Here is a 16009-nt window from a genome sequence, read left to right as displayed (position 1 = left end):
GACTGACGTATTGTGACGGGCCAGTTGCTCGACCACCATTGACCAGACGTTTTCAACTGGTGAGAGATCTGGAGAATGTGCTGGCCAGGGCAGCAGTCGAACATTTTCTGTATCCAGAAAGGCCCGTACAGGACCTGCAACATGCGGATCGAATGAAGGGTAGAGCCGCGGATAGTAACACATCTTAAATGTAACGTCCACTGTTCAAAGTGCCGTCATTGCGAACAAGAGGTGACCGAGACGTGTAACCAATGGCACCGCATACCATCAAGCCGGCTGATACGCCAGTATGGCGATGACGAATACACACTTCCAATGTGCGTTCACCGCGATGTCGCCAAACACGGATGCGACCATCACGATGCTGTAAACAGAACCTGGATTCATCCGAAAAAATGACGTTTTGCCATTCGTGCACCCAGGTTCGTCGTTGAGTACACCATCGCAGGCGCTCCTGTCAGTGATGCAGTGTCAAGGGTAACCGCAGCCATGGTCTCCGAGCTGATAGTCCATGCTGCTCCAAACGTCGTCGAACTCTTCGTGCAGATGGTTGTTGTCTTGCAAATGTTCCCATCTGTTGACTCAGGGGTAGAGACGTGGCTGCACCATCCGTTACAGCCATGCGGATAAGATGCCTGTCATCTCGACTGCTGGTGATACGAGGCCGTTGGGATCGAGCATGGCATTCCGTATTACCCTCCTGAACCCACTGATTCCATATTATGCTAACAGTCACTGGATCTCGACCAACGCGAGCAGCAACGTCGCGATAGGATAAACCGCAATCGCGATAGGCTACAATCCGACCTGTGTCAAAGTCGGAAACGTGATTGTATTCATTTTTCCTCATTACACAATGCATCAAAACATCGTTTCACCTGGCAACGTCGGTCAACTGCTGTTTGTGTATGAGAAATCGGTTGGAAACTTTCCTCACGTCAGCACGTTGTAGGTCTCGCCACCGGCGCCAACCTTGTGTAAATGCTCTGAAAAGCTAATCATTTGCATATCACAGCATCTTCTTCCTGTCGGTTAAATTTCACGTCTGTAGCACATCATCTTCGTGGTGTAGCAATTTTAATGGCCAGTAGTGTATGTTCGCTTGTGTAGAAAAGAAAAACGTAATGGTCGCCACCACCTATTCTGCACTCTGGTCACTGATGAATGGACCAATAAACAAGAGCTGTTCCCTATGGCGGCCCTGGCTACCTGGGCGAAGGGACAGTAAAGAAAGCCGTCACTTTGGCAGGGAAGCACGTAAATTTACGTAGTGTGTCCGAAAAGTTCGGTGAATGCCATCAGACAACAAACAAAACAAAAGATACAAACAAATTGCCCTTCAAAATAGTCGCCAACGCTACAACACACTTTTCACAACGTTCGTACAGCTTCTGGAAACTGTCAGCAAAAGGCCTCCCGTGCAATCGATCGCAGAACGGCTGTCACACGATCTTTGACGGCATTCACGTCCGCACAACGTTCACCTTCCACGGCCGCCTTCAAGCGGGGAAACATGAAGAAGTCCGCATGAGCCAGCTCAGGGGAGTACGGAGGGTGTTCGAGCATAGTTACCACCTTCTGCACAGGAACTGGTGCACACGAATAGCACAACTCTGGCCGAACCCGCCAGATGCGCTGTAGCAATCGGTTCAAAACGGACTGGTAAATTGCAATAGTACTGGTGAGACCTGCAGGAACAAATTTCAAATTTCTTGTGCATGATGCCGTTGTTGTCGAAGAAGGAGATCGACAGTGTTTTCGCCTTCAAGTTTTGAAGACAGCTATTTTTTTTTTATCGCAGGGAAGACGGTGAACACCATGAGATCGACTGCCGTTTGGTTCCGGATCGAGCACCAGGTCTCATCTCTCGTGACGACGGAGCTCAGAAGCAATGATCCTTGGCACACATGGAAATGAAATAACTTTCCATCCGTTTTGCTTTCTGCTCGTCTGTGAGCTCAAGCGGCGCAAAGCGGAAGCAGACCTTCCGCTTACCTAAATCATAGCGGACGATGGTGTGCACCGTGTCCTTGCTAATGCCCAGTTCGTCCGCAATCAATCTGAGAGTCCGTCGCCGATGTTGCGCCAGCATTTGTCGCGCTCTCTCGATCGTTTCTGGGGTTCTGCTTGTCGATGACCGGCTTGAACGTGGCTCATCCTCGGTTGTTTCCTTCCTTTCACGGAAGTGTTTAAACCATTCGCAAACACATTTTCTGTTCACGCCTTCCCTCCTGTACACCTGCACCAACATTCCATGCGTCTCGGTTGCAGTCTTCCCCAATTTGTAGCAGAACTTGGTATTTTACAAGTTGCTCCATTGGGCTGTGACACTTCCTCTCACACTGACTACGATCAACTGGTCGCAGTCCGTTTACACAGCCAGTCACACGCAGTGCATGCCGTGTATCGATTCTCCTCAAGTCTCCAAAGACCCATGCGCATGCATGCACACGTGCGCCAAGTTGCCATTCAGATATGACCCAATTCACGTTCGTGCCGCCAGGCTGTAGAAATTCGTTTCGGGTGTCGACATGACTACAAAGTCCTGTCACTGTAGAGCAAAGGTTGTGAAGAGACGGAACCTCGTTCCTTGTTGTCCTGACTGTGGCTGAACCTTCAGATTCATTTCATACCATAGGTGTAATTCTACCACGTGTGCATGGTGACGAGGAAGTAGGCGCAAGGTGATGGTAGATAAAGGACAGAGAAGTCCGTAATTTATTTGTGTCTTAATACATAGTCGCTGCTGGGTCAAACTGGTGTCTGTTCTTTTGGACATGTCAGAAAGAACAGACATCACATATACATTACTGGCCATTAAAATTGCTACACCACGAACATGACGTGCTACAGACGCGAAATTTAACCCACAGGAAGAAGATGCTCTGATACGCAAATGATTAGCTTTTCAGAGCATTCGCACGAGGTTGGCGCCGGTGGCGACATCTACAACGTGCTGACATGAGGAAAGTTTCCAACCGATTTCTCATACAGCAGTTGACCGGCGTTGTCGGGTGAAACGTTGTTGTGATACCTCGTGTAAGGAGGAGAAATGCATACCATCACGTTTCCGACTTTGATAAAGGTCGGATTGTAGCATATCGCGATTACGGTTTATCGTATCGCGACATTGCTGCTCGCGTTGGTCGAGATCAAATGGTTCAAATGGCTCTGAGCACTATGGGACTTAACATCTGAGGTCATCAGTCCCCTAGAACTTAGAACTACTTAAACCTAACTAACCTAAGGACATCACACATATCCATGCCCGAGGCAGGATTCGAACCTGCGACCGTAGCAGTCGCGCGGTTCCGGACTGAAGCTCCTAGAACCGCTCGGCCACCGCCGCCGGCGGTCGAAAGCCAATGACTGTTAGCAGAATATGGAATCGGTGGGTTCAGGAGGGATCCCAACGGCCTCGTATCACTAGCAGTCGAGATGACAGGCATCTTATCCGCATGGCTGTAACGGATCGTGCAGCCACGTCTCGATCCCTGAGTCAACAGATGGGGACGTTTGCAAGACAACAACCATCTGCACGAACAGTTCGACGACGTTAGCATCAGCATGGACTATCAGCTCGGAGACCATGGCTGCGGTTACCCTTGACGCTGCATCACAGACAGAAGCGCCTGTGATGGTGTTCTCAACGACGAACCTGGGTGCACGAATGGCAAAACGTCATTTTTTCGGATGAATCCAGGTTCTGTTTACAGCATCATGATGGTCGCATCCGTGTTTGGCGACATCGCGGTGAACGCACATTGGAAGCGTGTATTCATCATCGCCGTACTGGCGTATCACCCGGCGTGATGGTATGGGGCTGCCATTGGTTATACGTCTCGGTCATCTCTTGATCGCATTGACGGCACTTTGTACAGTGGACGTTACATTTAAGATGTGTTACAACCCGTAGCTCTACCCTTCTTTCGATCCATGCGAAACCCTACATTTCAGCAGGATAATGCACGACCGCATGTTGCAGGTCCTGTACGGGCCTTTCTCGATAGATAAAATGTTCGACTGGTGCCCTGGCAAACACATTCTCCAGATTTCTCACCAACTGAAAACGTCTGGTCAATGGTGGCCGAGCAACTGGCTCATCACAATACGCTAGTCACTACTCTTGATGAACTGTGGTATCGTGTTGCATGGGCAGCTGTACCTGTGCACGCCATCCAAGCTCTGTTTGACTCAATGCCCAGGAGTATCAAGGCCATTATTACGGCCAGTGGTGGCTGTTCTGGTTACTGATTTCTCGGGATCTATGCACCCAAATTGCGTGAAAATGTAATCACATATCAGTTCTAGTATAATATATTTGTTCAATGAATACCTGTTTATCATCTGCATTTCTTGTTGGTGTAGCAATTTTAATGGCCAGTAGTGTACATACCTAAGCTAAGCCGAACACGGCCAATTACCTCTTCAGTGCGCATGGAGAGCAGGCTCGAACTCTTAGGCCAGTATTACAGTATCATATTTCTTTGACAAAGAAATATGATCAAACATTCTTCAAATTTCTTTGACAAAGATCTTTGGCGTGGTGCTGAAAAGGGCTGTTACACTGTCATCATATTTTTTGTCAAATATAAAGATGGCGGACAACAAATTGTTATTATGCGCTGCAGTTGGTAGTACCACAATTGCATTGTGGCATTGTGTGTGTATTTGGAAGAAAAGCGGAGGATAAAAGGAAAGTATTACGTCGAGACAATAAAAGCATTCAGAAAAATTTTCTACGAGAGCTGCAAGTGGAGGAAGTCAATCTTAATATATAAATTACTTACGAACAGATGAGAATGTGTTTCAGTTTTTGTCCAGTAAAGTGGCTTCTGATATTCTGAGCAGAGTAGTTGCTATATGTACAGAAGACAGGCAAACTGTGACACTGCGATTTCTTGATACTTGAGAGAGCTACTCTAATTTACAACACTGCACTCGAATGTCGCATTGCACATTAACTAAAATACTTCCAGAAACGTGTGAAACGATTTATAAATGACTGAAGGGAGAATATGTGAAGGTGAGTAAATGTTTAGTACAGTGTATGGGCAGTTAGAACTATTTTTAATATTGAATAATTGCATTAATGGAATTAATGTTCCAACAACTACAAAATTAATACAAAGTACAAAACAGATGAAGCGCTTTTTGACTTGTGGCATTCAGAGTTAAAAAAAAAAAGAGTAGAATGGAAAGGTAAGAAAGAATTGTCATTTCAGAGTGTGACCATGTCCTCTATTCTGACTTCCTGAAAAACTGCCTGGATGTTTCCAGAAGTAGAGATGGATGGCTGTAGCTGTGATTGTGGACATGAAGTCGCCTGCAGCATATTTCACCTGCCGATCAAAACGCAATTAATAGCATACACTGTGCCCCTTACTCACCCCCCCCCCTTCCTAGTTGAAGCAAGTTTATTAAAAAAAAAAGAGTCTAAGGAACAAACCAACTTTGAAACCGTATTTTCAAACACACTACAGAGATGTCAAATAGCTGTAGTGACACCAGTGCGCCATGTGGTAGTAGGGGGACAAAGTCAGCACCAGCACATTGTTAGTGCAGGTTTCCTACATCATGGGTAGGTATGCTCTCAGGGGCAGGGGCAGCGAACCTATTGTTCCTGTTTGATTGACAGGTACTTGACCTATTGTTCTCCTTTGATTGACTGGTACTTAACTTAATGTTCTGCTAAAAGGATCTTTCCTTTTGATTGACAGGTCCTTAATCTGTTTGTTCCCCCACTTCCCTCCCACTCCCCTCCCCCCTCAGGTAACCTCAACCAACCCCGTCCCCCTCGCTGCTACAGGTGCACTTTCAGGTCTGAGATATCGGAATAGCCCCTCTCACGCTTGTCAATTTGATTGACTACTTAATTAAATTGATCAATTAATTAACCTTCCCCTCTGGTAAACCCCCATACCACCCTCCCTCCTGGAAATTGGTGCGAAAAAGACTCAGCTTATCGGTAATTTGGAGGGAATTCGATTGCAGTGCATGGAATATTGTTAAACTATTTAGACAAAGTATAGAATGTTGCTTATGTAAACAATTTATGGGATTCAAGGCAATGTATGGAATATATGGAGGCTCTGTCGTGGAAAGGGAGGACCTCATACAGGAAATTCAAAGGTATAGTGTTTATTTATAAAAAATTGAGTTTGTAGGGGTTGAAAATCTCTTGTTCTTCATTCTCAGCTGTTTGGAAAGATGTAGGTCTTGTAAGAAGTAATTACATGGGGCATACATGTTGCATAACCTGATGTTCGGCACTGGACTCTGGGTGTCTTAACCAGTATTCGGCCCTTTGCCGGCACTTAACCTATTGTTCTGTTAACTGGCTTTCCGTGTCACCTCAGTCCCCTTCAACTATTGTACCGCCTTTGATATCATATTCAGTTACTAGCTATGTCCTCCCAACATTTTACGGTACACTTTTCGAATTCCACACGCTTTTGAACGCCATTTCTGGCGCATTCTTCTTTGTCGTCAACCCGCACCCTCTTAAACTATTTTAATGCGTTTTACATAAAAATTGTGCAAATTAACCTTGTGTTCTGCACTTAATCTGCTGCTCTGCTCCATGTCCCTCACCCACAAACACCCTCCCCTTAACTACTGTACCGCTAACATCACGCTGATATAAATATTTAAACAAATTAACTATGCAAATTAATTAAATCAATAACCTTCACATGTATGGGGTAGTTCTTTTAATTCCCAGCATCCTATTGGTAGGGGAAATCGGTGGAATATAGTTTGGACAAAAGAACACCAATACAAAACACATCCCACCACCCAACGCCAATGTCGCAGACTCCACACATGCTTCCAGGAGTCAGGAAGCACTGGCGGCCCCTGTAAAGTGATGAGAGATGGGGCATGAGCAACTGCCCTCATGTCAATAATCCTGACATTAGCTGACATATCGCCGTGAAATGTTCACCCTGCTGTCAACATATATCTCAGAAATGGTATACATTCTCACTGTTAAAAGCCTCCATCATGTCTGTGCATGCTCATGAAAACACCATTAATCATAAAAGCATTCCTGATGTTTGGAAAGAGAGCACTGCCTAAGCACAGACGGGAGGAAATCAGAACAATTACACAAACAGAATTCGAAGCGCTGTCTTACAGAAGAGAAAAATGGTGGGAATTTTCGGTATCCTACAGCAACTGGTCTGGAGATATCCTAATGCCACAGTGGCGGATGACTGATAACATCCCTGCCAGAGATGGATGTTCTGCTTCAACATGTCTTTGAACACTTGCTTTCTCAGAACTTTCTGTAGATACCTTGCCTCCATCTTGTTTGAATCAGTTTGTAGACGCTCCTACATCCTGGCACAAAGGATGTCTTGTGAATGAATGGAGCATTATGATGAGCTCTTATTGAATTAACCCACCGAAAAAGTGTGGAAGCATTGTCCACCTTTCTGTTCTTTCTGACGATGAGACTGTCAATAGCAAAAAAACTATTTTGTACAGATCACCATATTGTACTGACAATTAAACCCTTAAAACTGGTCTACAGATCGTCAAATACGGAAAGATTCTTACTCAATTGCACTGTTCTGCCACTGAGGGTGGGACCTTGAATATTAGAGCATGAAAAATTTGTATCCCACACTATACAGAATCGCCCCTTTTACATCTACATCTACATCTACATCCATACTCCGCAAGCCACCTGACGGTGTGTGGCGGAGGGTACCTTGAGTACCTCTATCGGTTCTTCCTTCTATTCCATTCTCGTATTGTTCGTGGAAAGAAGGATTGTCGGTATGCCTCTGTGTGGGCTCTAATCTCTCTGATTTTATCCTCATGGTCTCTTCGCGAGATATACGTAGGAGGGAGCAATATACTGCTTGACTCTTCGGTGAAGGTATGTTCTCGAAACTTTGACAAAAGCTCGTGCCGAGCTACTGAGCGTCTCTCCTGCAGAGTCTTCCACTGGAGTTTATCTATCATCTCCGTAACGCTTTCGCGATTACTAAATGATCCTGTAACGAAGCGCGCTGCTCTCCGTTGGATCTTCTATATATCTTCTATCAACCCTATCTGGTACGGATCCCACACTGATGAGCAGTATTCAAGCAGTGGGCGAACAAGCGTACTGTAACCTACTTCCTTTGTTTTCGGATTGCATTTCCTTAGGATTCTTCCAATGAATCTCAGTCTGGCATCTGCTTTACCGACGATCAACATTATATGATCATTCCATTTTAAATCACTCCTAATGCGTACTCCCAGATAATTTATGGTATTAACTGCTTCCAGTTGCTGACCTGCTATTTTGTAGCTATCGACCACCAGACACTCGTACATATACTGGGAAGATAGGCAGCATAAGCACATGCACCGCTGCACTAGATATGTACCGTGAGGTCTGGCAGTTATCCACTCATAATGCATGACCGGAGCACCCTCAGTGGATCCAAGTCACTCTCAGAACTGTTGTACAAAGGCTACGTGGGTTCCCCTCGACACAAAGACGCTACTGTCTCTGGTTCTGCTTGCTTGCTTGTTTTCTACAACCATCTCCAGACTCTGGGATTACAAGAACGTATGTAATTTTGCATGGTTTGTCAGAATATCATACCATTTTCGCGATACTTCTCGATATAAAGCACACAGAAATATTACTTGCATAGCAGTACTGCTCGTGCAACGTAACTCCAAAGATATAGACTGGAAATTATTTCTCTAGAAACTGAAACTTCAGCGACGTGTAGCTTGCTGTAAACCATTGAGTAACTAGAAAATTATCCCATCTGCAAAGACCTTTATATGAAAACTCGAAAGAAAAAGTAGAGGAAACTGATTTTCCACTCACAAATACTGATGTTGGTGATGTATCAGATCTCAAATCATCCCATCATTTAAAAGTCAACAAAGGTGTTTCTCATGTCTAGAGGAGCAGCAAACTTGTCTTCCACCTGTCTTTCACCTGCTGGATGCATACACCACAATCGATGTTCCCTCAACTAAATAAAGGTGCGAAATGTGCAGAAGCAGTCAACTGGACAATTTAGATGGGAGGGAATAATTGCCCAGTGCAGACACATGTCCATATTGAATCTTCTCAAATTTCCACGCGATCACAATAGCTGCCTAACACACACTAAGTATTAGTTTGCTATTTGGCTGTCTAGAGCACGAGACAGTTAAGTTAGCTACATTCCTACACCCCAGCAGGCCGCTCCATTCAGACAGCTCCTGCCGTTAATGGGAAACTTGAATCATTCTCACCACAGGCCATCGATAGCACACCACGCACCCCTAGAAAGAATTATCCTGGGAAATCAGTCACAAACATATTTGATCGCAATACTTACAATTAAATGCTACGATTGCAGTCTCAATTGAACGATATTTGACAATGAGCGAAGTATCGGAAATACATGCTGCTGACAGCTGTGGCTCTGGAAATAGAAATATCTGTACCATTCTTATGACCTGACATACTCTTCCCTTTGCTATCACAGTATTCCACATGAAATCCATACCTTCCTTATGACTGGATACAGTCATTTCCTTTGTACACTGCTGGCCACCGTAAATGCAACACCAAGAAAGACACGAGGTAGCACAACAAAATTTATTTTGTAGATAACATGTTGACCAAGTATCAAATGATTACGTTTACAGACGTCTGTGACATGTGGTTCCTGCCAGAATCAGTAGCCAGAGTAGCCGCCATTGTTGTAGATCACCGCTGCCACACGTCTCGGCATTGAGTCAAAGAGACGTTGGATGTGTTCCTGGGGTACAGCAGCCCAAGCAGCTTCCACACGTTGCCAAAGATCATCTGGTGTGGCAGCTGGGGATGTAATCTGGATCACTTGTTGAGCAACCATGGACCACATGTTTTCTATCGGCGAAAGATCCGGAGAGCGAGCCGGCCAGGGAAGCAATTCAATCTGGTTATTGACGAAGACCCTTTGGACAATGCGTGCCACGTGTGGCCGCACATTATCCTGTTGAAATATGGCTGTGGCCGAGCCCTGAAGGTAAGGAAGGACAACTGGCTCCAGCACCTCGGATATGTAGCGCCGGCTATTTAAAGTACTGGCAATGCGTACTAGAGGCGTGCGAGAGTAATATCCAATACCGCCCCATACCATAATACCCGGTGCAAGACCAGCGTGGCGGTGCATAATGCAGCTGTCCAGCATCCTCTCTCCATGGTGTCTCCACACTCGAATCCGACCATCGTGGTGCTGCAGACAGAAGCGTGCCTCGTCAGTAAAGACAACGTCATTCCATTCTGCCGTCCACATCCGTCTGTCATCACACCATTGGCGACGGAGACGTCTGTGGTTCTGCGTCAATGGTAGACGAGGCAATGGACGTCTTGCGGACAGACCACTCTGCTGTAAACGGCGTCGAATGGTACGCGCAGACACTGGATGATGCGTTACAGACGCAATGTGCTGTGCTATGGTTCGGGATGTCACTGAGCGATCCGTCACTGCCATGCGCACAATTTGCCTATCAGCACGTGCAGTGGTGAACCGAGGTGAATGCGATCGACCACGTCGGTCCGTCGTACCCTCCTGCATCCAACGGTTACATATCCGCATTACAGTTGTTTGGTTTCGTCCAACACGACTAGCGATTTCTCTGTATGATAATCCACAATCTCGGTAAGCCACTATCCTTCCTCTGTCGAACTCGGATACTTGATCAAAAGAAGTTCGCTGTTGTCTACGAGGCATAACTGATCGTCTTGTGAAACAACCACAAGGTAAACACACGTGCCGAACGTACACTCGTCGAAATCGCCAAGCCTTAAATGGCGCTATGAGGTGGCGCCACAGGCGCGCGTGATGTGCGTCTGCGCTGAAATTCTAATCAGTTGCATATCTCATCGCTGCAAACTCATGGTGTAAATTTCACTTGATTCGGATGCTTCCTTCAGGGTGTTGCATTTACGGTGGCCAGCAGTGTACATGTTGGAACACAAACACATACTTTATAAGTCTGATGCTCAATGTGAACCTGTCACACATCCCCTACTACTAAGTATAATACTTTGCCAATAAATGATTGCTGACGATACTAAATAATACTGAGAGAAAATCAGCAATGGATGGACATGTCTCACAAGTTTCTCTTGTGAGTGCTACCACTGTGTCTTAGAGAGAGAGGCATAATCGTCTTACATGTTAAACGCTAGACTGGCTTTATAAATAGAGGTATGGCATTACCTTGGAATGGCATGTTTTTTCCAGACAAATACCACAACACTGGATATAGACGGTGGTAGCTGGAGTGTATAGTATCAACCCGGCAGTGTGGTTACACGTTGCTAACAGTGCACTCTTGTAATAAAATAACCGAATTTTGAAGGTGATTCAGCTAAGGAGAGTGGTATGAAACCGGTATTTGCAACTCCCTCATGCCACTGCTAGATATTTCTCCAGTATTTGTAATGCATTCTGTCTTGATGCCATGTCAGAGGTTCTGCATTCACAATGATACTCGCAAAGTAGAGAAGGGGCGGTTTAGCTATGATACTGAAATTGGGAAACATGCTGTCACATTAATGGTCAGTGTTGAAATTACTGTAAAATTGCTAAAATTGTTCACATTATCATCTATGATGTCTGTCTCTGTGTAGGGGTCCATGACGTGCCAGCGGTGGCCTGTGGTGGGAATGATTCATGTGTACCATTAATGGCAGGAACTGTCTGAATGGAGAGGTGTGTTGGGGTGTAGGAATGTAGCTGACTTAACTGTGTCCTCCTGTAGACGGCCGAATAACGAACTAATACTTCGTATGTGTTAGACATCTTTCGAGATCACGTGGAAATTTGAGAAGATTCAATATGGACGTGTGTTTGTGCTGGAACATTATTCCCTCCCATCTCAATTGTCCAGTTGACTGCTTCTGCACATTTCGCACCTTTATTTAGTTGAGGGAAAATCGATTGTGGTGTATGCATCTAGCAGGTGAAAGACAGGTAGAAGACACGTTTGCTGCTCCTCCAGACATGAGAAACACCTTTGTTGACTTCGTAAATTACAGGGATGATTTAGGACCTGTTAAATCACCAACATCGGTATTCATGAGTGGAAAATCAGTTTCCTCTATTTTTCTTTCGAGCTTTCATGTAAAGGTCTTTGCAGATGGGATAATTTTCTAGTTACTCAATAGTTTACAGCATGCTACACCTCGCTAAAGTTTCGGTTTCTAGAGAAATAATTTCCAGTCTATATCTTTGGAGTTATGTTGCATTAGTTGTACTGCTATGCAAGCAATATTTCTATGTGCTTTATACCGAGAAGTATCGCGAAAATGGTATGATATTCTGACAAACCATGCAAAATTACATACGTTCTTGTAATCCCTGAGTCTGGAGATGGGTGTAGAAAACAAGCAAGCAAGCAGAACCAGAAACAATAACGTCTTTGTGTTGAGGGGAACCGACCTAGCCTTTGTCCAACAGTTCTGAGAGTGACTTGGATCCACTGAGGGTGCTCTGGTCATGGATTGGGAGTGGATAACTGCCCGACCTCGAGGGAAATATCTAGTTCAGCGGTGCATGTGCTTATGCTGCCTGTCTTCCCAGTGTAGGTACGAGTGTCTGGTGGTTGATAGCTATACGATTGATGTTGAAAAGGGCGATTCTGTATAGTGTGGGATACGAAATGTATGTTTACTACATCGACACAGTAGGCGGTGATATATTGCCGGGTTGGAGATCAGTTTCATGCTCTAATATCCAAGGTCCCATCCTCAGTGCCAGAACAGTGTAATTGAGTAAGAGTCTTTCCGTATTAGACGATCCATAGACCACTTTGCAGGGTTTAATTGTCAGTGCAATATGGTGATCTGTACAAAATAGTTTTTTGCTGCTGAATGTGTTGTCTGCAGAAAGAACAAATATTTTGACAGTGCTTCCACAATGGCAGTATCAGCGGGTAAATTCAATAAGAGCCCATCACAAAGCTCCATTTATTCACAAGTCATCCTTTGTGCCAGGACGTAGGAGTGTCTACAAACCGATTCAAACAAGATGGAGGCAAAGTATCTACGGAAAGTTCTGAGAAAGCAAGTGTTCAAAGACATGTTGAAGCAGACCATCCATCTCTGGCAGGGATGCCATCATTCATCCGCCACTGTGGCATTAGGACATCTCCAGACCAGTAGCTGTGGGATACCGAAAATTCCCACCATTTTTCTCTTCTGTAAGACAGTGCTTCGAATTCTGTTTGCGTAATTGTTCTGATTTTCTCCTGTCTGTGCTTAGGCAGTGCTCTCTTTCCAAACAACAAGAATGCTTTTATGATTAATGGTGTTTTTGTGAGCGTGCATAGACATGATGGAGGCTTTTAACAGTGAGAACGTTTAGCATTTGTGAGACATATGTTGACAGTAGGATGAACATTTCATGGTGGGCAGGTAAGCATTCGTGTGTGGCTAGATACAGCTTGCATGTCCCGTTAGGATCACTAGGAAAAATGCACCCATTGCTATTCTGGGAAGTATTGGAACAGATTTCTGTAGTGTTACCTGTGATGTCAGTATCCACCAGTTTCGTGCCAGCAACGGTAAATACGGCCGTCATGTGCGTCTTGGAGTTCTGTACGGGTGCAGTTCACTGACACTTCACAATGGACTATAGTTCGAAAGTGTTTTTTACATGCACAGATTGTATGTGCTGCACGTTATTTTCTGCTGTTTAAGCGTTGTGAGCGTGCTGGCAGGGCATTATGTATACATTATTTTGTGACCCGGTCTGTAGGCTTTGCAGTGCATGATTTCTGCAGTTGACGATTAGCATGCGTGTTTGCAGAGCCTTTTACATGCATTATTTTGACAATTTACGAGTTGTTTGCGTCTCTGCACTTCATTGTACTGTATTACTTCGTTGATTTATGAGTAGTTTGCAGGTCTGTAGACTATTTACTGCGACCTATAGCATGCCAGGGTGAGTTTTTTGTATCACTGTAATAAATAAAGTAGGTGAAATCCGTCCCTACATAAATGGTATGCATTATTTCGACAGTTTATAATTAGTGAGCATATCTACACATAAGTGAACTGCATTATTTCCGGTTTTTTTTTTTTTTTTTTTTTTTTTTTGTAGTTTGCAGTTCTGTAGGCTGTTCAATGCATTATTTCGACAGTTTATAATTAGCTGGCATGTTTCAGAGCATTATATATGCATTATTTTGACAACCCACGAGTTGTTTGCGTCTCTGTACATCAGTGTACGGCATTATTTCGGTGATTAACGAGTAGTTTGCAGGTCTGTAGTCTGTGAATTGCGACCTAAGCGTGTCAGAGGGTGTGTTTTGTATCAGTGTAATAAATAAACATCGTGAAATCCGTCCCTAAATAAATTGTTCCAAAATAAATAAAGTACACTCCTCCTTCTCTCCACCAGCCCAGCATGGGCTGAGTTCTTTTCTCGCTATTTTTCCTCCCCCTGACCGCCATCTTGGATTATGTCACAGAAGGGACAACAGCGCCCTCTGGGGGTGGTACTGTGTACTAGGTCAGTTGAACTTTGGACATGGTGGTGAACATATTGGATAGAGGTACTGCTTCTAATTGCTTAAATAAAGACTGCCTGGAAGAGGTGGCGGTCTGATGACTTAGGTTAGTGGAGTTAACCCAAGTGCCCTTTTTCCCTCCATTTTCTTACATTAGTGGAGGTAGCCATGGTATGTTGCATTGTCCTGCTGGAATTTGAACTTCCTGCCATTTTCTGGGGTGAGGGAGGGGGAAGGGGAGAGGGAGGGGGAGGGAGAGGGGAGGGGGAGAGGAGGTGTTTAGGTTAGTGGAGGTAGCCCAATTGACCTATCTTCCTGCCAAATTTTGAACTTCCTGCCATGATGTCATTGCGACATTGCCATATCTATCACTGCCATTTTGGATCTGCCATCTTGAATAAATCTGGCAACAATTGAGAGTGGGGCCGCACCCTTGTTGCCCTACTACTCCTCTGACACAGAACATTGAGATGTGTTATATTTTGTTACAGTATCTGCTTTCCCCCATGAAATGTACAACTTTGCTAGCTGTTATCCCAATGTCCTCAAGTATCTGGGATAGGGTGGCAGATAAGCCAGTAGCAGATACTCTGTGAGAATATAGGGTGTCGCGAGATGACAACTGCAGCTGCACTGGGGGGAGTCCGCTTGATGTAAAAGGAACTCGTGGGCAGGTCTGGTATGGCCGATTCGTAGTGGGCACACTACAACGGCGTCTCTCTGAGGGAAGTATGCCACGCCGTGTTGGTCCCCTACATTGTTCAGAGCAAGTCGAGGGCTGCAGCAGTCTGTTGTTCCGTGTCCCAAGTTTCAAGTATCTGATTTCGCAGCTGAAATCACAGGATTGTGCCCGGGATTCTGTGCTCGAATTTGTCCCCTGTGTTCCTTCTTTAGCTAATTCGTCAGCCAGCTCATTTCCCGGATTTCCCACACGGCTCAGTGTCCAGATAAAATCTAAGGTGCTTCCTGGCCTGTGGCTGTCAAGTAATAGCTCTCGGATGTTGGCAACCAGAAAGTTTCCAGGGTAGCACTGAGGTATTACTTGAAGCAGCTGAGAGTGTCGTTACAAACCAACAAGTCCTTTGTTGCAAGAGTTTTGATGTATTTCAGAGCCCTGTCATCAATGTCTGCATATTCAAACTAACTAGCATTTTACCACAGAAAAAAGTCACACACACACATAAATACACACACATACACACACGGTAGCCCACTACTCACTCTCCCTCCCTCTCTCCCTCCATGCCCACTCTGTTCTACTCTCAGGCTGTAAAGCTCTCAGTATCGCTCAGTCAGCCCTGAAGCAGATGAGCAAGAGCATGTGCACAATGCTACAGCGTGTACGTGATGTGCAGTTAAATGTTGAAATGTGACCTGCTATCGATAAAAACTGGTGCTCTACTACGTAGTACATACAGAAGAACATACGAAAACCTGAAAAGCACATAAAAATGAATGTAGGTGTAAATAGTTAAATGATTGGAACCAGCAGCCAAGA

The sequence above is a fragment of the Schistocerca americana genome, chromosome 5 (genome assembly GCF_021461395.2).
Source record: "Schistocerca americana isolate TAMUIC-IGC-003095 chromosome 5, iqSchAmer2.1, whole genome shotgun sequence".
Taxonomy (NCBI): domain Eukaryota; kingdom Metazoa; phylum Arthropoda; class Insecta; order Orthoptera; family Acrididae; genus Schistocerca; species Schistocerca americana.
This window is presented reverse-complemented; position numbering follows the sequence as displayed.